The sequence below is a fragment of the Podarcis pityusensis genome (assembly GCF_964106645.2).
Source record: "Podarcis pityusensis genome assembly, chromosome: 11".
NCBI lineage: Eukaryota > Metazoa > Chordata > Lepidosauria > Squamata > Lacertidae > Podarcis > Podarcis pityusensis.
In genome coordinates, this window is record NC_138036.1 from 35,957,629 (window position 1) to 35,979,700 (window position 22,072).

General features: G+C 40.1%; 1 protein-coding gene across 11 annotated transcripts in view; it reads right to left on the reverse strand.

The window, feature by feature from the left end:
* Window positions 1-1,629: 1,629 nt before the first annotated feature.
* The window catches only part of LOC308458223 (uncharacterized protein), an 86,353-nt gene continuing 65,910 nt past the window's right edge, over window positions 1,630-22,072 (reverse strand). For 6 of the 11 annotated variants that reach the window (XM_080973099.1, XM_080973107.1, XM_080973105.1 and 3 more), the window contains 3 exons: window positions 12,815-13,309; window positions 11,813-11,963; window positions 1,630-10,816 (listed from right to left, as the gene is read on the reverse strand). The gene's annotated coding sequence lies outside the window, so the exon portion shown is untranslated. The remainder of the gene's footprint in view (window positions 10,817-11,812; window positions 11,964-12,814; window positions 13,310-22,072) is intronic. The other 5 variants (XM_080973100.1, XM_080973108.1, XM_080973106.1 and 2 more) reach the window with 5 other exon arrangements.

The following is a 22,072-nucleotide window of genomic DNA, read 5'->3' on the forward strand; positions in this document are numbered from 1 at the left end:
ATCTGCAGAACATGCATTCCAGGGCCTATTATGTGTATAAACAATAGCATATGTAATTACCTTTCCAGGGTGGCAATTACTCTTCAGATTCAATGGCTAGAGTTAAAGTAAAAAAAAAAAAATCTGTTCCCATTGCTCACAAAGCTGCCAAACCTTTATGGATCAAATCTTGGTCATCGGTAGCACAAGACAAACCCTATCAATCCAGTTTTTAAAACATCCATGGGGTAGAGAAGGGGTGGTGCAGTCCACAGTCCACATTGCTTTGGGGACTTTGTTTCAAATGTGTTCATTTCAAGCCTTGCCTACCCATCAATTGCTTTATACAATTCTCCTCATGGAAGGGGGGGGAAAACACAGAGAGAAACACACACACAACTTTTTGCTAGGGAGGATTTCCTCAGCGATTCTGTAGGTATGAAAATTCCATGCCTGTCATGTCAACGTTGGTGGCTGGTGTAAAATGCTGACTTGCTTGACTTCCTTCAAGTTATGATGAGTTTTCTGGAGTAGGGGAAAGGAAATTGCATTTCTCCTCCACCTTTCCCTGCCTCCACCAGCCCCACTCCCCCTCCAGCCGCCCAATATTATTCCATATGGCCTGCGAAGCTAAAATACTGAAGCACTTCAGGCTTAGATTTTCCTCAATTAATCATCACATAATCAACTAAACCTTTAATGACAGTTTAAAATGTCACTAATCTGCAAATAATAATAATAATAATAATAATCCAGGATTCAGGACATTTGAAGAAAGTTGTGTAACTGTGAAAGTTTATACATTTCTACAGAAGTAAGTCCCATTGAGTTTGATGCTCCCATGAAGGTGAATATTGCAGGAATGGTGGACTTGTGGTCTTCCAGATATTGTTGGGCTCAGGCTCACATCAGCCCCAGCCAGCATGGCAAATGGGCGGGGTGATGGCAATTGTAGTCCAACAACATATGGAGGGCCACAGGTTCCCAGCCCTGGAGTAGAGAATTGCATCCTAACACTGCAATTCTGTACCCACTTAAGAACATAAAAGCTTTTGAATCGGGCTAATGGCCTACCTAGTCCAGCATTGTGTTCTCGCAGTGGCCAACCAGATGCCTGTGGGAAACCTGTTAGGAGGACCAGAGCACAAGACCACTCCGCCTTACTGCAGTGTCCAGCAACAGGTATTCAGATGCATTGCTGCCTCCAACCATGAAGGCAGATAATGGTCATCATGTCTAGTAGCCATTGATAGCCTCATCCTCCATCAATCTATCTAATCCTCTTTTGAAATAATCCAAGTTGATGGCCATCCCTATCTTTTGTGGGAGTGAGTTCCATTGTTTAACTATGAACTGCATTAAGAAGCCCTTTCCTTTATTTGCCTGATTTTTCCAACATTCAGCTTCATTCCTACTTACATGGTAGTAAACCCTTCTGCATTCAGTAGGATGTGTGCCTGAGTTCACATGCAATTGCTGAAATAAGTTGCCTCCCTTTGCCAAATCTGAAGGTCTTAAAGATCATTTTTGCTTCTGGTTTCCTTCATCCAAAGCTAGCAGATCATTTGAAATTGTACTTGATCTTCCTTCAGGAACCTCACAAGAGCACCTTCTCTGAGAGTTTGGAACAATCACTTAAAAGCCAGACAGTTAATTGATTAAAATAATTTATTAAGTTGACAGCCCCAACTCCCATTAATTTATGGGAATGGGGCTTAAATCCAGTGCTGAACATTTAATAAAATCAAACATAAGAATTTTCAACTGTACATGTAATACATATGTTTAGTTTAATAGGATTACAGTTACTGTGGCTTCAGATGTGTCATTGATACAGGGAAAATGAAAAACATGCCTGGTACTTTTAATTCCTCTACATCTAACAACACTCTCTATGAGGGACTGGCATTGAAAACCACACAGAAACTTTAAATGATGCAGAACCCTGTCATTAAATCCTGAATGAGACAACGTGCTGGGATCTTGTGAACCCCTTACCTGCCATTTCCACTCTTGGGTTGGCTGTGGGGCCAGCCTTGAACAGCATCTGGAAGCTACAACTGATACTGGTTGCCATGGCCAGATTGTTCAGATTGTTTACTGGATCTGACGACTGTGAACATATCATGACAAGGTTTTTAAAACTTTTTACTAGCACCTAGCTTTTTTCCAAAGTGCTAGCTGAGGACCACCATCTCCAGCAGAAACCTGTCCATAGATTAAGATAATATTCAGAGATCCTTCTCCAGATTTCACTTCCTCAGCATGCTTGCCTGGCACTTGGGTTGCTTCCAGATGACCTGTTTAGTAAGAACTCATCTTGATCAAGTGTTTTCTGAGCATTCATTTGTATTTGACCCGGTGGGTGGGGTGGCACATGTTATATGGCTTCACATCAAGCCATTTCTATTGTATGCTTTCCAATGCATTTCCCATCACTTTCCTTACCACAAAAAGTCCCTCCAAAATTGGAAGCCGATTATGGAAGCTCAAGTGTGCCAAATCCACTTTAACTGCTCAACCTGGTCTGCATCTGAATCTCACCTGCGAAACAGCAACAACAGTTTATTATGGAAAAGGTTGTTGTATCAATAAAGATCTCACCTTGAGCTTTTTGGAGGAACAGTGAGATTAAAATGTAATATATAACCATAATAATTTGGCAGCCTGTCCAAAGTACCTTTCACTCTGCCGTTCGGACAGCAGAGTAGCATACAACTGAGATGATGGAAGACAACCCAGGTAAAGGAAGATACCTCTTTCCTTTGAAACTTTCATGCAGATTATGTGGAAAACCAGCCACATGGACTACATAGTCCACACTTATTAGCTATGTGGATGAGTAAAGGCCAATATCAGACCCTGTGCTTCGAAACAACAGGAAACAGCTGGTGTGGAGTTCTTTCAAGTCTACTGCCAGGATGAATCCAAAAATCTTGTCCCAAATACTTTTTGGCTCTTAAAAAAACATTTCCTAGTTATTCTGGAACTTTGATGTCTTTAGCATAGAAGGAGGTGTGATCTGACCGCTGCAAATGTTTCTGTTTTTCACTTGAGGGTGTTCTTCCTGCCTCCAGAGAAACAGCCTCCATGAAAGTTTCCACAAGGCTCACAGTTCTCCTGTTGGAAAGCAACCATCAGGCATTTATTTCCTGGAACATGAGTGCCTGCACCCCACCTCCTCCTCAAGTCATTCCGTCCAGGCGACTCAGATTATGAGTTTTGACAAACCCCATAAACATGTCATTATGGGGAAGATGGGTTGTAGTCATTGCTCAGTAGTCTTTATTATTTACTACACAATGAATAGACTAGCACAAGGAAAGACTATGAGAAGATGAAAGTAAGGTTAGTTAAACATTGAATTAACGGCTCTGTGCTTTATAAGATTGATAGCATCTAAGCTTGAGTTCAAAAGAACTGTGTAAATGTCGTTCATTTACAGGTGCTGTTTGGTTGTTAGGACTGTTTTATTGTTCATAATACTGCTGTCTGTAAAGATATGAGCTTTCCACACTGAAGTTAAAAAAAATAGATTTTACATAAGTCACAAAGTGACTTCAGGAATTGACCTCTGTAAATATTCCTGTTTATCCTCACCTATGGCTCGTATACACTTTATAGCTTTGCACAGAATTTGAGCAGTCAACATGAGGGTGCATGAACTCCGCCATGCACTTAATTAGAATTCCATTCACTTTATGGAAAAATCAAAAGGCAATGACAGAGCATCGTTCTGCTACTTGTGTGTGCCTTCTGAGTTCACGCAGCATTCATCTTGCTCTGGGGACTTTGATGATATATTTATATGAAAAAATAAAATCAAATATATATATCTATATATGAAGGGTGGAAAACCTATGGTCCTTCAGTTGTTGTTGGACTACAGCTTCCATCATGCCTGACAGTTGGTTATGCTGGCTATGGCTGATAGAAGATGGAGCCCAGCAACACCTAGAAGACTACAGGATCTAATGGCAGTTCATTGGCTTTGGCTGCAGTTGTTCTTGGTGGCAAGCTAAAGATATAACAAACTCTGCCTCTGTCCTTTAGCTTTTCAACAAGTGATACTCATACCACTTGAAACAAGGGAGGGAAGACTGTTTGCCATCAAGGCACAGCTGCTTCCACCTGCCATGTCCCACTCTCTTCCACCTAGGAGCCTTTATAAGGGAACAGCTGCCAAATGAACTGTGAGGGGGTTCTGGACTCTTGAGTCTAGGTGTAATGGTTGCAGGAAAGTTGCTAGCTATGTACTTCGTAGCATTAGCTATCGAGCTACATTTGGATCTTAATTGGCCTGTTGATAAGCTTTATGCTCACTTAATCTTCTTTGATATATTCTACATAAACCATTATGAGCCTGTTGCCCTCCAGATGTTTTGGACTACAACTCCCATCAGCCCCATCCATCATGGCAATGGTCAGGGACAATGGGAACTGTAGTCCAACAACATCTAGAATTACATTCCTGCTCTTGGGGGAAGCAAAGAACAAGTCTTTGCTCTTTTCTATGTGACAGCCCCTGAAGTGAGATTTCAGGGTGCAGGGACCTCAGTCGTGTTTGGATCAGTAAGCATTTTCTTGACTATGATGTAGCAGAATAGAAAAGGTACTTAGACTCCAAGCCAGACTTTTGAATTATATCTGAGACTATAGCAGTAGAGAAATAGGAATGAAATGGAAAGAAGTGTGAAAATGGTGGCTGAACTGGAAACTGACCACAGGAGAGGAGCAGTTGTATCCTAAACATTAGGAGGTTTGGGGTACAACTGTTCCACCCCTGTGGTCCTAAATCCTTCAAGGAAAGACTCATCTAGATTGCAGTACAGTAGCCAGATGCTGAGAATCATTTGTTTGGAAAAGCTAAGTCATCCCTTCTATAATAAGCTTCTATATTAGTGAGCCTCTTTCTATGATTCATCACAATGCCTTTCCTTATATGCCACACCCCTAAGTAGCCAGAGGAACATCCTCTCCCTCCACTGGGCATCCCCCATGCTGCGTCAAAATCTGTTCTGGGGCACTGGGGAAAAACCCAGAGCAGATTGGGGAGGTGCAGGGGGTGTGGCAGGAGGAGGGGAAGAGAAGGCTCAGTTGTATAAGCAGGGGTCATTCCACTTATGCAGTGGCATAGCTGAATGCAACCCAAAGTGTAAGAATAGTTTAAAATTCTTCTTCATCCATGATGCTCATTGGCTGGCCATAAGCCATTTTAGATATCTCCACCTGATCTACTTTATAGGTTTGTTGTGAAGAGGATATGGGGTGGGGGAAGGGCAGTGCCACTGAAACTCTCAGGCTCCTGGGAGAAAGAGGAGGATACATACAGAATAAATGAAACCCGCATGTCACTGAATCCACAGATTAACTCACCAAGGAATATTGCATGTGTAGAACTGCATCAGCCCCAGGCAGAAGAAGGTGCAATTCTGTGTAAATAGATATCCCTCAAAAGCTAGATAGAGATGATATACTAACCAACAATATTAAGTATAATAAATGTCTTGGTCAGTCAGTTGGTTAAGCTAACCCAATTCAACTGAACAAACAAATGGGCCTGAGCTGGCAGCCTTTTCAAAGAGTATCTCCAGCCTCTTTTACCCTGCCTGGTCATTAGAGCTGCTGCTGGAGCTGTTTCACTAGACTTTTCAGGTTTACCTGCCAGCTTTTCTGGAGTTCGCGTCAAAGCTCCCACTTCCCTTCGGTTTCACTGCTGCTATTAAAGTTTGAGCTGCACTTTGCTAAGTGTGGAGGCTTGCACTGAGCGGATCCACTGCTGATTATCATGCAAATCAGACTCCTCTGCTGGCTCCAAAGAGGCTCCCAGCTTTGCTACCCCCATTGATCCTTTCATTGTCAGAGGGATAAGGCTAACCCATCTCTTCTGACACCAGAAGCTACAAAGATAGGTTCCCGTGACAGTGATTGGTAGGAGGAAATGAATCTTTCATGTACGGCAGAAATATGGTTTGATTTAAGAAAAGAAAATAACCATATGTAATTGGGCTTCTGTCACTGTAAATTTTAATGGTAATCGTAACACTGAGGTTTCTGGTTCCTTAAATTACAGCTTTCAGTGGCTTCCCACTGAATCTCTCTATTATTCTTCATAACTACTTTCTCAAAGCATGTGCACCATGACATCGATATCACAATTCACGTCTAAATTCGAAATTGACAGCAGGGCTGGATGGTGTGCCCTTGCACTGAACATCAGAGGGACAAAAAGAAAGGATGTCATTTCCTAAGATGTAGCCACCTGTTTCTCAAAGTGCTGAGCGATGTAATGCAGTCCTGCAGCAAATGCTTCTGGGAGCCAGTGTGCGGGACAGTTTATTCAATCAACACATTCAAATGCTAAAAATTTTCCCTGGACTCTCACTTCAGGTAGCAAGTATGGGTGGGTGGAGTATGGGTATTGCATGTCTGAATGTTCCACTCTTGGAGGAGGGGAGAGACTGGATGTAGAAAAGTTGCATTTCAGGGGATTGTTCTCTCTTCTCCCTGACACGCTCATTTTCTGTATGCCTGTTCACACATCCAGTGGTCCTCCATGCTCAGCTAAGAAATGGAATGAAACCATCTATGATATCACTGGTATGCTATGTAATAGGCCTTATTGATGCTGATTCTGTATACCGTATTTTTTCCGTGTATAAGACTAGATTTTTTTCCTAAAAAATAATGTCAAAAATTAGGGGGCATCTTATACTCTGGGCTATCTCCCCCTATTTTCTTAAATCTGAGTCCCCAAAAATAGGGAGTGTTTTATATATGGGGCGTCTTATAGATGAAAAATACGGTAATTTTGGCACTCCCAAAATATGGTGACCTTGCATATATCTGGTGCTTTCAAACTTTCAAAATTCTTTGTAGTTTACACTTTATTGATAGGTTTACAATTGTGTACATTTTGCTGTGAAATACAAATGGCTGGCATGTTTCATGCTGTGTGGGGAAATCATGTATAAAGTATCAATCAGCTGCTCAGTTGAAGCAGAAAATCGCCAACTTCTTTATACAGCGACATGTGTGAAGAAGAGACAGCATGCCCATACATGTACCTGTTCCAGTATGTGAAAAAAGAAGGTGGCCTATGGGAAAATGTAATAGGCATGTTGCCCAAAAATATGGAGTTAGATGAGGAATAACTTAATTTCACATTGTTCCCATTGAAATTGGATTAAAGCTAAACATCCTATTAATTAAAATGGGAACTAAGTACAATAAATTTCAGTGAGTTCTATGGGGCTTACTCCCAGGCAAGCGGTTTTAGGATCGCAGCCTTGGTCTGGATCCAACCAATGGTTCTAAAAAGAGCAGCCGAATCATTTAATTCAGACCTGAATGTACATGTTGGCTTTTATTTATTTATTTATTTTTTAAAAAACTTCCAATATACAATCAAAGCATTGTTCCATGAAGTAAATGCTCTATTTCTAGTGTCAGTTCATAACTAATTTCTTGAAAATCATGACAGGTGTGCATAGTGTGCAAAACATTACACACAAGTACAAATATGTAATGAAGTGTGGGAGAGGGCATAAGGGATATACCACTCGTCACATTCAGGATGGGATGACCTACTTATCTCAGCATGTTGACGGTATGCTACTTTCATCAAGACTCTGATCCCAGAGAGTACCTGGCAATTTCAGGTAGCCCTGAATGGGTGAGAGCCAATTATCTGACTGGAGTAATAGAGGTTCTCTTTTAAACAATTAATTATGGGATTGGCAGGTGCATGACAGATACCCATCCCTTGAACTCCTGTTATGGCTTTGCACATGTACAACATTTGCAGCAGTGCCACACTCTTAATCTTTTAACAGAAATGCATTTCTACTTTTTATGCCGGTGCAGAAACTTTGCAATGGAAACAAAGTTCAAAACAACACAGATTGAAACCTGTAGTAGGTGAAATGAGCTGATGGTGTGATATTAGAAATCCATGAACTAACCATTTTCTCTTTATTAAATCAGATTTTGCAGTATTTGCTGAAAGCAAGAAACACTGAATTATATTTAAATAATCATTCCATAAATACTGCGTGTTTTCACAGCAGTCACAAACTCTGGAATTTATGTCCTAATTACATACCCCAAATCATCTCTATCCAGATTTGCAATTAAAACTGAAATATTTTCATATAATACAATTCCAGAGTTCGTAACAACATCAATGAGATGTACCAGTTATTATTTGCTTAGTACAGTCAAACATTTTCTGTTTTCCAAAACCATTGCTTCACTTTTTCTGTCCTTGGGCCTGCTGTTTTTACAGCTGGGAGTGGTTAGGATTTAGTGGCGATGTAATTTTGAAGGGCAAAAAAAACAAGAACGAAATATTCTTACATGGCAATTCACATGTGGTAGAAATCAGTAGAAACCAATGATAACCAGAAGATGCACAGATTATTATTTTTTTAAAAATCCCCACATAGCATTGACTTCTTAATATAATATTGTGGGCTGTTTTTTAAAAAATAAAATCCACATATTTTTAGAAGTATGGGCTGACAGTAAAGAAGAGCTAGAATGCAAATTTAGGGAGAATGTTGAATAATTCAGTAGCTTGTTATGTGATTAGATCTGATTGGTTCCCTACTAAGATATTGCCCATAAAAATGATTTCCCATGGTAGCATTGGTCTCAGGATAGGAAGAGGATGGGGGGTTTATGATGTCCATTAAATGGGAGAACAAGGCTTACTTGAGCTAATAATATCATGGTTGCACAGAGTGATTGATGGTCTTTAAAAAGGCCCAGATTGGTTTCATCTTTCTTCAGATTTTATCACTGACTTGTTCTTAGTCATGTGCAATCACTAAGGCCAAGAGAGGTAACAAGTGTTTGATGTATGATACTTGCGCCACTTTTGTCAGAACTGCATTTATTCTTACACTGTACTCCTATAGAGAGAGATTCCACAGAAAATGGAAACATGAATCTGGACACAGGTGGAGGTGGTCAACGTCCCCCAAAATTGATCAAACATTAACAACTTTTTTCTCCTTTCAGTGCAGCTGCTTTGGATATAAATTAAATGAACTGAGTGTATGAAGCCATCTATATATACCTCTTTTCAGCCTACTTAGGCCTCTTTGAAAGAGCTTATCAGATTCCGTTCATTCCTATCTTTTGCAATTTGCAAAGGAGCACCAAATTCCCTTTATGGTGTTGTTGTTGTTTTTAAAGAGTGAACTATAACATGGACAGAATTTATCAGGCAGAAGCATGTAGGCAAGCATGTTTATCAGCATCTCATATACTACGCCCCCAGATGGATATCTTAATCTGTTACTGGAAACATTCGTGGTAGACGGTGTATGCATGAACCACAAAATGTTGGGTGGGGGCTCTGATGGAAAGCGAGGGAGTGTGAGAAAGAGTCCTAAAAGGTTCGCAAAATAGCTTTGTGCTATGTGAATAGCTTTCATTCTGAGATCCTTCAGTCATCCCTCTTTGTTCTACTGAGAAGACAAAGTGCCAAACCAATAGAATGTCAGATATCTATGACTTGCTTTGACCCAGTTTCAATCTTGCATCCTGGCATGTTCATGCATGTGTTATCATAGACGCACATGCAACATTTGGTACTATACATATGTGCACATGGACAAAGTGTGTGTCCACATTAATTGGCACATAGGTCCCCTCCCTCGTGTTGATTTTATCCCATGTAGAGTTGAATGGCTTTCTGTTTTGACAATTTGAACACTGTCTCAAGATTGTTTAGCAAAATCAAGAGCAGTTCTTGGCAATTAATTTCTGCAGTCAATAGTATTCTCAAACTGGGCAACTCCCCTTGGAACTGGGAGCCACAACAGAAAAAGCCTGTGCAAGGGAAAGAGCAAGACAATTCATTAGACAATTCTGCAGCAGCTCAAAGTGGCGGGGGGATGTCAGCCCCTGCTCCTGTGCTTCAATACTAATGAGAGTCATTGCATATTCATAACCCTAAATACAGTCAGCTTCTTATAAAAACTTTTGTCATTGAGGCTTCACGGCAAGAGCAAAGCATTGCACTCTTCGTGTCCTGGCACTTCCGCCAAGAGAGTGCAAGAGCAAGATTGATTGTTTTGCAACGCAGCTTGACAGGGAACTAAGAGATACTGCCCCAAGGGTCCTGAAACTAAGCTTAGTTTGATTACAAGGCTCCAAGTAATCAAAGAAACAAAAGAGGGGGGGAGTGGATTTTTTTTTTTTTTTTAAGATAAAGGAAGGCTCTAAAGATATAGCTTTCCTTATTGAGTGTTCAGAGTAATTATCTGCTAGCAGTTTAAAACAGTTCATATCAATTTTTATCACAGAGAAAGAAGAGCAGTGATCTCCAGCAAACTTGTTCCCATGTTGTAGGAACACCGCAGCATGTCTTAATAGATACAAATCTCTAAAACCATATGAAGCTTCCCGTCAATATCAATAGCAAAGATTAGGGAACTCAACCTGTCAGATATTAAAATCACTTCTGCCAAGCGCTGGGCTGCCCAGAATTCATTCACTCTTTGCAGGTTGCTTTTCCTTTGTTGTCAATGTCTTCCTTTTGTGCGGCGCATCCTTATTAATATATTTATTAAATTTGCTTACCTGTCTTCCGATAAAATCCTGAGGGTGCACACAAGCATGCATACACACACACACACCATTGCTAACCTCTGACCCCACAATACCTGTCTGGCGGGGTAGCTATCAGCATCCCCTGGAGTCAAAGAAGGAAAGCGCCTCTTTCAGCACCCACTTTGAAAAAAGGCCTTGAGCATTTTCTCACTCATAATGATGTCTTCAGCTGGAATGCCAGCACATTTCCACATCTCCTTGACAGGCGAACAGACTAGAAGATATACATAAAATTAAAATGGAATGGAATGGAATGTTAAAAGAAAAGTTTGCACTTCTGATTACATTCAGGCTTGTTGTAATTTTGTATTTAAAAAGGGCAGTTTCCAAATGGATCTGATAATACATGCAAAAGCTCTCTGTTGCTCAATAAAATGTCATAAAATATTAGTGGGAGGGGGATCTGAAATGTTAAACATCTTAGTCATATTTATACAGACTCAAAAAATAGAGGAATCCTGTAGTTATGATTGATTGAGGTAACTGATTAGCCACAGATATTATAAGTGTTGAGACTAAATTATCAGCCGTATCAGTCTGATTGCAGTAAAACATGAAAACATTGACTTTTGTCTAGTTAGAGAAATTTATTTTTCCCTGAATGACAATCCTTTAAGTAGAAACCAGGCAGTCTGCCAGCTCTCCATGTCATACACTGAAGTTTGCAAAGGCAGGCTGTATTTTCAGCTGTTTGTCTGAGCTCAATGAGCAGTGCTCAGGACTTTTACAGTTTCACAATAAACGTATCTCTGCAGATGCTGCTTCAAGCTTCCTTAAGCTGTGTGAAGGACAGTCTCTGCACGTTTGGGATAAATGAAATTATAAATTGAATGGTAACGATAGTCTACATGGAGTTAAGTCTTTGGTGAAATATTTCTTTTAAAAGAAACAGTAAACCACTTTAGAGCATAGCTTCCTGTGGAAGCTCAATTAATACGTTTAACAAGATTGAAGTAAATGTCCACCATAACCGTCAGCAGTGTGGCAGCTTTCAAAAACAGCTTTTGCTCCCATAATTTTCTTTTAAGATCAGCCACCATCACTTCCTGCCACATGAGGAGTATAAAACCCAGGACCTGACCCAAATATGTTTAAAATGTAACTTGCCCAAATATGATTTGCCCAGCATTGAACTTGGAGGTCTCTGAAACTTCCTCCTTTAAAAAGTATGGCCAGAGCTGTTGAATCTGATTATCTCTTGGATACTCACTCTTACTGCAAGATACAGATTGGGTGAATCAATCTCTCATGCCCCCAGTTGGCACATAGTGAAGACATCTGGTTATTTCCCCCCAAAGTTGTGATTTGGTAGTAGAAGGGTTTGTTTTGATGGGGAAAAAAATAAGCAGTATCAACTTTACCTGCAAATTTATGGAATGCTTGTAGATCACAGGGATTATTCCCTTTATTACAATAAGTTTAAAAAACCCTGCTGACAAAATGTGTAGTGTTCAAACTATGTATCTTATTAGTCAATTTAGGAGCAGGGGAATGTGGTATAACCATATGAATTAATGCGTGATTAAAGCTACCCACCTAAAATAAAAGGAATCCAATATGAATCATATTTTCTGTTCTGACTAATGTAAAGGAAAATACTTGGTTTGGTTCAAGACCATGTTCAGTTGCAAGCTTTTTCTCTGAATTTCACAAGGGGATTCATGACATTATTAATGAAAGCAGTCTGAAACACAGGAAGTTTCTAGACAAGTAATATCGGTCTCACTTAAAGCCACAAAAGAGGAAACCCAAAGGAAGGTCAGAATGGCAGGATGGCATGCTGTCTTCAACTTCTGTTGTTGTGTCTATTTTCCTAAAAACTTATTAGAGGTTGTGTTTTTTAAAAAAAAACAATCCTGTTCTTTAAAAGCTGAAGACGATTTGCTAAAATGTATATTAATAACAGTCTTTCATCTCATCGATGTTTTGTTAACCATAAATGGAAATCTAAAAGTGCAAATTAGTATTGGAAAGGAAAAGTTGGAAAGCCATACAAGCTACCAGAAAAGATATGTTAGGATGCCATATAGCTTTGGAACCTAAGGTGCTCCTACTTTGTTATGTAAAAGGCATTTTCTCAGAAAATGATCTAGAAGTGATAACTGGTGCTAAGCTCTTAGCTATGACAGCTAAATGGAATTTCTATGTTCAGAGGCAATATGTCTCAGAATAACCATCACTAAGATTCAGACAAAAAAAGGGAGCGTGGTACCTTCATATCCTGCTTTTGGGTTTCCAAGAAATTTCTGGTTGGCCACCATGATGAGCAGGACGCAGCTGGACTAGATGGTCCTTTGGGTTTGGTTTAGAAGGGCTCTTCTCTGTTTTATGATAAATCAATGAGAATCTTCTTTTGTGGTTACAGTGGTACCTCGGGTTACATACGCTTCAGGTTACATATGCTTCAGGTTACAGACTCTGCAAACCCAGAAATAGTACCTCGGGTTAAGAACTTTGCTTCAGGATGAGAACAGACATCGTGCTCCGGCGGCACAGCGGCAGCAGGAGGCCCCATTAGCTAAAGTGGTGCTTCAGATTAAAAACAGTTTCAGGTTAAGAACGGACCTCCGGAACGAATTAAGTACATAACCAGAGGTACCACTGTATTTAATTTTTATCACAGTATTCCAAATCCAGAATTCCTTTCCAGAAGAAATCTTCTTTTGCCCGTTCTAGCTAGCACTCTCTCATCTTCTCCCTCCTCTCCCTAAGGTGAATAAGGAAAGAGAATAAACAAGCAGGTGACATTAATTCTAAATTCAAGAGAATGACATGGTTCAAAACATAGCAGCCACCGTGTGGTCTTGGGTTAGGGATTTTGGGGGGTTGTTGTTTCAAAGAGATGCTCATTACATGGAAAAACCCAGGCATAGCAGTTAATGATTTTGTCCTTAGGAGTGGATATAACCACTTCCTTTAAAAAAAAAAAAATACCTAACATTTTAAAAACTGGTTTTTGTTCTTGTACACAAGTAGCTTATGGTTCCAACTAGAAAAAGTCAGTTTTTCTAAGCCTCAAACACACAGCCTGTATAAATATGTAAATGCCAGCTAAATTAAATTTGTTTATGATCTAATTTGCAACACTTCCTATACTGAGATACATTGTGTCATATTTATATAAGAATCTACCAAATGTTCAATATTTATATAAGAATCAGTGGATTAAAACAGCATGATTGTGTACATATATCTATCTGTTTTGCAATGGGTTCAACAGGCAGGCACACATGGCCGGCTCAAGTCATTTTTCTGCCCCCATTCCATATAAGAACTAAACAAACTACATGGGTAATTGAATGATACCAGGAATTAAATGCTGCCAGCCTTGGTGCTGGCATAGTTTATTTCCCTCCTGGTTTTTTTTTTTCTATTGGGGGAGGAGGAATAATAATGATAAAAGGATGGAAATGCACACAATTTCTTCTCCACCCTCACTTCCACCCTGACAGCAAGAGCCTGACAGAGGAGGAGGCTGTTTAACACCCAGTTCTGACCTCGCCCCAAAAGCTGTAATATATTGCATGATTTCCATTTTTGTATGTGTGCCATACACTTAGGTTTCTCCCTCTGAAAATGCTGGTGAACATTTTCGGATATTAACCTGGAGAAAAAATCAGGAGATTATGTAGGCCACATCTGCATGTTTTGCATAGCATGGATATTCCACACTGTCAGTTCAGGGGATGTTCGGTGTTCTGGGTATTCAAAGCTAGCAACAAAGGCTTCTGATGAAGTCACAGAAGCATGGTCCCTGCTTAGACAACATATCCCTGTTGACCCAACATTTGACAGGGAGAGCAGAATTGCACGTGCTCTCCTCCCCATGCATACTCAGCACAACTTGAGTTGTGTAAAAGTCTGTCCATGTACAAGTTGTATGCATGTTGACTCTGTTCAAAAGTGATGGTAAATGCACTAAGGGGCAGCTCCCATAAGCACAATTCAGTTCTGCCCCACTAAACAATGTTTGAACTGGGCTATGCATGTGTGAATAATTTAAACATGTTAAAGAAGGAGGATGCTTCAAGAGAAACTGGACTTCTAATATACACTATGGCCAGTGCTTTTTTCTGGGGGAATGAAGGGGGATGTATACCCCTAAACATTTTGTGAATCTAAGTTTGGCCTCATTGAGAGGGGCAGTATTTCAATATGAATAGGAAAATGAGGGTACCCCTAAACATTTTTTTAGAAATAAAGCACTGACTACGGCCAATTATTACTGTCCATCTGACCATACATATATCTGGAAAGAGGTTGGGAAGCTCTCACTTTCCCCAGGTATGAAAACAATCATCAGAACTGGCTCCTATGACAGATGTGCAGATTAACTATACTATTTCAAATAGACTGGGATATTTTTGTCTGAACAGAGCTGGATACAATACGCCTCAGATCTGCAAATTGTTCATAAACTCTCCAGTAATTTCATCCCATGGATAGCAAGTACTTGTGCTTGCTTATGGAGAAACACAACCAAAATAAACCAACATAGACTCTTTATGAGGTGCTGAGCCTTCCTCCCCATAAAGGTTGTATACATTAAATGCACAAATGTCCAACAACCGTAATAGTAGAAGGGAGGGAAATCAGTTTTGCTTTTCTACTTCTTTTTCACTTACTTGGTATTAACTTAATGGTATGTGACACTCCTATCAGTGTAGCGCAATAAAAATGAAATGGTGCCCAATGTGCATAGACACCATGAAAATCTCAATGACAACAGCGACAACAAAAATTATATGGCCTCCTTTCCTTTCCTTTCCTTTCCTTTCCTTTCCTTTCCTTTCCTTTCCTTTCCTTTGCTCGTTGTATTTACTTGAGAATATGAGGGTTGGCTCTCAGCACACCACAATAAAAGTAAAACTGGTGGTCAAAGTGCCAAGAAAGAAAGGCAAATAAAACCCCGCTGTTTTGCATCATGCAAGGAGATGCAATTCTGATCACAGAATATCACTTATGAGAAGTGAGAACAGCTAAAATCTTCACTGCTAGTTATTTTAAAACCACTATTCCAGCATTAAAAACCAGGTTTTAAAAGAGGGTTTTCATATACTACACTCTTATTGTGTTTATACTTTTAACAAAATAAATGTTTTTACTTAAATGTTTACAGCGAAATTTCTCATAAAAATAAAATATACAATCATTTTATAGGATAATAGGCAAGCAGACATCTGCATGCAACATTTCCCTCATTAGATGTTATCATGTTAGCTTATTTTTATGACGTTGCCGCAAAATACAATGTGCCGATTTGTAACCTCCTTAAAATATATGTTTTGAAATCTTTAAACTGTGTTTGGGGGGATTGCTTCATTGTTTTACAATGAGCAGTAAGAATCCTGTGGATTAATTATACCAAGACCATCATGTGAACCAAAAGTCCTATATGTGTTACACCAGCTCTTCTCAGATCCCAGCTGCAATTTCAAAAATGCAATAAGAGCCGCAAATATATTAAGTATACATGTGTAGATGTGAGAACTATTGGTCCGATATAGGCTGACATAGATAGCAACAGCTGCAATCAGATACAGATTCAAGTATGCTTGCTCCCAATGGGCAGAAGACCATTTAACTGGACTGTGGCCAATGTATGCAAATAGCCCTCCTTTTTATTCAAATCACTATACAAAGCATAGATGCCATCAGCTCTACAGTCCTTCGACATGCTGGGCAAGCACCATGAACTGACATCAATAGCATGTTTGAAACGGTGCAATGGGGTGAGGTACTAGGCATCACTTGTAGTGCTGCTCATACCTAAAGTTTGTATTACTTCTGTGTGCCCCCAACATTCCTGTAGCAGGGGGCAAAATGACCACAGAGGTGGATTTAGGGGAGCACAACCGGTTCAGCTGCACTGGGCATGGAGCCTTGAGGGTGTCACAACTGTGCTTTAGAATGGAGCATGAGAGGTGGGGGCACTAAATTTTGGCATTGCACAGGGCACTACTGAAATTTGAGACCCCTAAGGACTGCCACTGATAACCAGGAGAGCAAGGAAGTTATTGGCAAATTTTAGATTTAGCATCTACAGATTGCACATCACATGCTTCCAGTGTGCCAAATCGAAGTGTCTCAATTGTTTTCCTAACAGAACTATTGTTGCTGGTGCTGCAAAAAAGGAAATCGCTTATCAATGACTCTTGAAAGGTGCCCCAAAACAGCAGCATGACACGTGCTATTAACATTAGGAAAATCTAGCTCTAGAGATTAGTTATACCTGCTGGAAATTATTTAGCTAAAACTGATGCTTTCCTTTGAGTTTCCCATGCAAAGAGTGATAAATGGGATCCGTTAACTCTTTCAGACATGTTCCTCATAACGAAGGTGACAGGAATACAAAACTGACATTTGAATTTGAATTAAGGCCTTCTACGAATCTACGAATCTATGATTCTAGCACACACTTACCAGATCATCTGAAATTGGGCTACAGTCCTATATCATGCTGTGTTGGTGACACAGCTTTTTGGCATTCTGCTGCTAGATGGAACTCCAGGACTAGCACTAGCCCAGCAACAGTGATTAATACTGCGATTGTTACAAATTGTTCTGTAGTAGAACCAACCAAACCCAGCAGTGTTGCACAAGAATAATTAAGAGTACAATGCGGATGCAAGTGGAGACGTGTCAAGACTCACCAACAGCATTTCTATACAACATTCTCACAGACATTTGGCTACCATAATGACACTAAGTCCAGTGCAATCTTGAATTTAATGCTTTCTTTCTAGCAAATGCCATAGAGTGTATGGTGCAATGGCCACACTGCCATATTTGCTAGGCACAAGAAACAGATTTGCACACATATATCCAAATCATATTTACATGATCAGCCTGCTCCAAGAGCACTGTCCAGTGGATTTCTTGATCCGGGAATGAAAGGAAGATCCAGCTTTACAAAGTACGATTTGGATAAGGTAGTCAAGTCTTGCGGTTTATTGTCTATTTGGTCACATAATGTCATGCTTCCTACAACTACTCTTGGAAATTGTTAGATGATGGTTGCACTACCATATAAACTTTCATGGCAGTATTCCCGCTGAGCTTAGGAAACCTATTTCCACTAATTATGCATAGGACTGGGCTGCAAGTTATCAATATTAATTCTAAAACACACTGAACATTAAGGGAGTAATTAAAGATCAGGTAATCATTAACAAAATTGGATTGGAATTAATATGAGCAAAAATTCAAGGAATTGTCCACGAGTGTAACCATCATTGTGCAATGCAAACATCTGTATTTGCAGTACTGACATACCATAAATCAAAGTGTTAGAAGAGTTACTGATCAGCATGAAAGAATTCCCATTAAAGCTACATATGTTGCTGGAATGCTGTCAAACCACTCTCAAAATGCATGGCAACATATCAGATTGTTAGGCCAGAGGTGTCTTAAAAACCTGTCTCTGAACTGGACAATCTGCATGAAGTCCTGGTTCAGAAAGTACTTTTCTGCTTTATTGGCTATGATTCAGAGTGGAATGAATCCCTCAAGCCACCATTTCTTTCATCTGGGTTTGGTCAAACTATTACACTTCTAAGCTCCAGGTGCCAAAATAGGAATATATATCTGAGAAATTCCTTCTTTTTTCTCTGCAAAACTTTAAATCCAGCAACAAAGGAATTTAATGGGGAAGTTACTTTCTCTCTGAAGAGAATTCCACCCCAGCTTTCTGCAGCTCTGCTGTTTGGATAAAAGTGATTGGAAATCATCACTCCAGTCATTTAAATAATCTGTTAAAAAGCTATTAGGTTTCCCTAATGCCTAGTCATTTTTAAATGGCTCTCAATTTGATTCATGAACAATACACGGCCAGTACATGATTCATGTGACCAATCACTTAGCAAAAATGCAATTTTTATTAAGAGCCTCTTCAGGAAACTGATATCATATGGGGGTGAAATCCATTGCATCTTGTAGCATTTCAACACAATTTTTCAAATGGTTATGCCTCGAGGGTCAACTTTTCATGAACCAAAGTTGGCAGAAAAGTTAGAATTGGTAGAGAAGATCAAGGAGCCCAAAGGAGAGGGAAGATGTGGCGCAGATAATTGTGAAAATTGTGCTCCAGTTCAAGTGCAATTGAAGCTTTGTAAAGACATTGAGCTATCAGTGCATCTCAAATTTTATTGTAATCAGAGCTCATTGCGCAGTCATTAGAGTTGTGTACAAATGTAAATGGCAGTGGCTACTTAGTTATGAATACATGGAAACGTTCAATGAGACAAATGCATTCTAGCCCTGCTATTGAGACAGCATGTGTTCGCTTAATCAATATGATAAATAGGAGTTGCTAGATTGACCATGTACTCATAACAATTACATAAAAGTACATATTTGCAAATATGTGCAAAGGTGTGGAATTAGCTTGCATTTACCTTAGGGATTCAGGGAACACAAGACAACTGGGAGCTAAACTGGTTAAGAAAATGAGCTGTGGTGGCCCTGATTCAAATGTCATCTCTTCAATAAGCTTTCTGGCTGGTCACAGGCAAGCAAAGGCATACCTACGGGTTGATTGGGTTGGCCCCCTGCCAAGGGGGCAGGCCTGTGGGGGCACAAAAATCACACCTCTCCACTTTGGCTCAGAGCGACTAGGAACCCACCTGTCCATCTGCGCACTCCCTGAGCTGCTCCTCTGCTGTTCTGGGCAGCCAGGCGAAGGGACAGGGAAGGAAATACATCTCCTTTTCAAGGGCACAGTGGATGGGGAGTGCTGATACAGCTGCTTGCGAGGGACGCAAGGGAGCCTAGGTACACCTTTATTAAGACAAGCCATATTTGTCAACTCCCAGTACACATCTAACATAGGAATAAAAGGTACATGTCTAAGTTGTTGGAAGGATAGCTAAATTAATGTTTGTGAAACTCCAAACACTTCAGGACAGTGCTGTATGAAAACTTTATTATTAAAATGTTGGGCTGGGTACATCTGCACAAAGTTTTAGCGGACCAAAGTTTACCCAACAACTGCTGCCTCTGTGTTCAGAGTGCTAGATTGAAATTGATCTCAGGTACCTGGTGCTTAATTCAAAGTGGAGTTTACTCTTGCAGCACCCTGGAATAAGTGTCTGTGGGGGGTGGGAATGGTTCTTCTCCGCATTTCACAAAACAATCATGGAGATTTGTTAGTTACTTTTCAAAATCACTAATATGGTTAAAGAAACGTTGCATATTTAAGGATTACAGCTAAGGCATAAGAGATATTGAATCATGCAATTCAGCGTGTTAGACCTGCTTATAGAAACATTTTAATTTATCTTAAAGCATTTAAGATTCTAAGTAAAGGTTTATGACGCTTCATTATAAAATGTAAAAGTGATATGGAAAACAATGCACTAAAATCCTAAACATGTTAGGAATAAATCCTTCTAAATTCCATGGGGCGTACTCCCTTCTGTTCACTTCCCTTACCTAGAAGTAAGCCCCATTTAACTCAATAAGGCTTACTTCTGAGTAGACATGTATAGGATTGTGGCTGTTAATGCAGTTATGGCAGCAGTCCTAAGCATATTTACCTGAAAATGTCTCACTGTGTTTAGATGGATGCGATGTAAACATACTTAGGGTGGGAATGTGTGTTGTGCCATCCCTCATACAGAACAGAAAGCAACACATAGCAATATTAAGTAGAAGTGATCTCTTGAAATTTCTTGCTTCAGTAGAATTCATTTTATGCACTTTAAAAGTCTACTAAGCAAAAGTTTAATCACGTCATGTAAACTCGTATTTTGAGGAAATCAGTAATTGTACTTCACAGCAACTATTACATAAAAGTCAATTCTATACCAAAATGCTGGGTCACTTGAAAAAATGCAACATGCTTAGCAACCTGATCAATGGTTCATTTAGACTTTTTACATTGTGAATACCCCAGTTACTGACTTAGTAAAGAATGATTCATAGTCCATAAATGTTAAGCACTCAAACATGTGTACAAAAGACTTGGATATTATCATAGACTCTTTCTTGGTAAATGATACTGGTGTTATTGTTCAGTTAATCGGTCCCATAATATGTTAAACAATGTACCAAGATACATACAATATCTTACAAGGTAATCCTCTTTGGAATCCACAGTTCAGCTAATAAGTATTCCTCTCTCTAATCTCTCTAATCCTTAGTTGATATAGGTCAGGAAAACATTAAAACTAAGCTTCATTTGATAAAACTAAGTGTGGATTTCTTGTTAATTCTTTCTGCATTTTTTGTTATTTTATTTTGAGAACAATGTCAAAGTTTGGGATTTTTAACTTCTGTTCATTTCAATGGGAAAGACTAAAGCTGTAATCCTATACCTACTTCCCTGCAACACCGTCTTCAGTTACATATGCATAAACCCCCCGGTTTCAAAGGAACACGGCATCATTTTATAAGGATTTTCCATCTGCATAACAGCAATAGTTGTTAAACTTCTGCATGCAGTCTGGTTTGGGACAGGTTATTTGAAGGACCACCTGCAACTACAGGAACCTGCCCAGGCCTTAGGCTCTGTTCACAGGCCTGCCAGCAAGATCAATTAGATAGATGGGCACAAGTCCTTTTTTTTGGGTGGTGTCCCTCTGCTTGTGGAAGTCCCTCCCAAATTTGGGAGGAATTCCATGTAGCACTCCACTAGTGCAAGCATTTCTGTTTGTCCATTAGAACAATCTTCCCTCTTCTCCCCACATGTACGGTTCTGGTAGGGTTGCCATATTTCAAAAAGTAAAACCAAAGTTGATTGACTTGCCTTCGATTCAGGGACAAAGTGCTGCCTTTTGGGGATGTTGGGGGTTGTCTCTCTCTCTCTCTCTCTCTCTCTCACACACACACACACACACACACACACATATGGGCAAGAGTGCAGGGGGATGAGTGGGGAAAAACCTCATTGCATTAATGGAAGACATTGTGTGGGTTTCTACTAGTGACACCAGTTACCTGAATATGGCCCACACTGCCCTCCAGATGCTTTGGACCAGGGTTTTGTTTCAGCCAGAACTTAATTCCATAACCTATCAGGTGGGCGCCATTGCCATTATAAGAGAAAGAGGGAGGCATTCATGGTGAGTTCAGGTGGGCACATCTTTTTCTAAAAAAATAACACTGTGTTGGACTATAGCTCCCATCAGCTCCCGCCAGTATGGCCAAAGGTCACGAATGATGGAAGCTGTAGTCACTAACATCTTGAGGGCAGCACATTGGCTACCCCTACTAGAAACTATTTCAGACAGCTGTTTTAGTGAGTGGCGCTGTGGGTTAAACCACTGAGCCTCTTGGGCTTGCCGATCAGAGGGTCGGCAGTTCGAATCCCCTTGACGGGGTGAGCTCCTGTTGCTTGGTCCCTGCTCCTGCCAACCTAGCAGTTCGAAAGCACTTCAAAGTGCAAATAGATAAATAGGTACTGCTCCGGCGGGAAGGTAAACGCCATTTCCATGCGCTGCTCTGGTTCACCAGAAGCAGCTTAGTCATG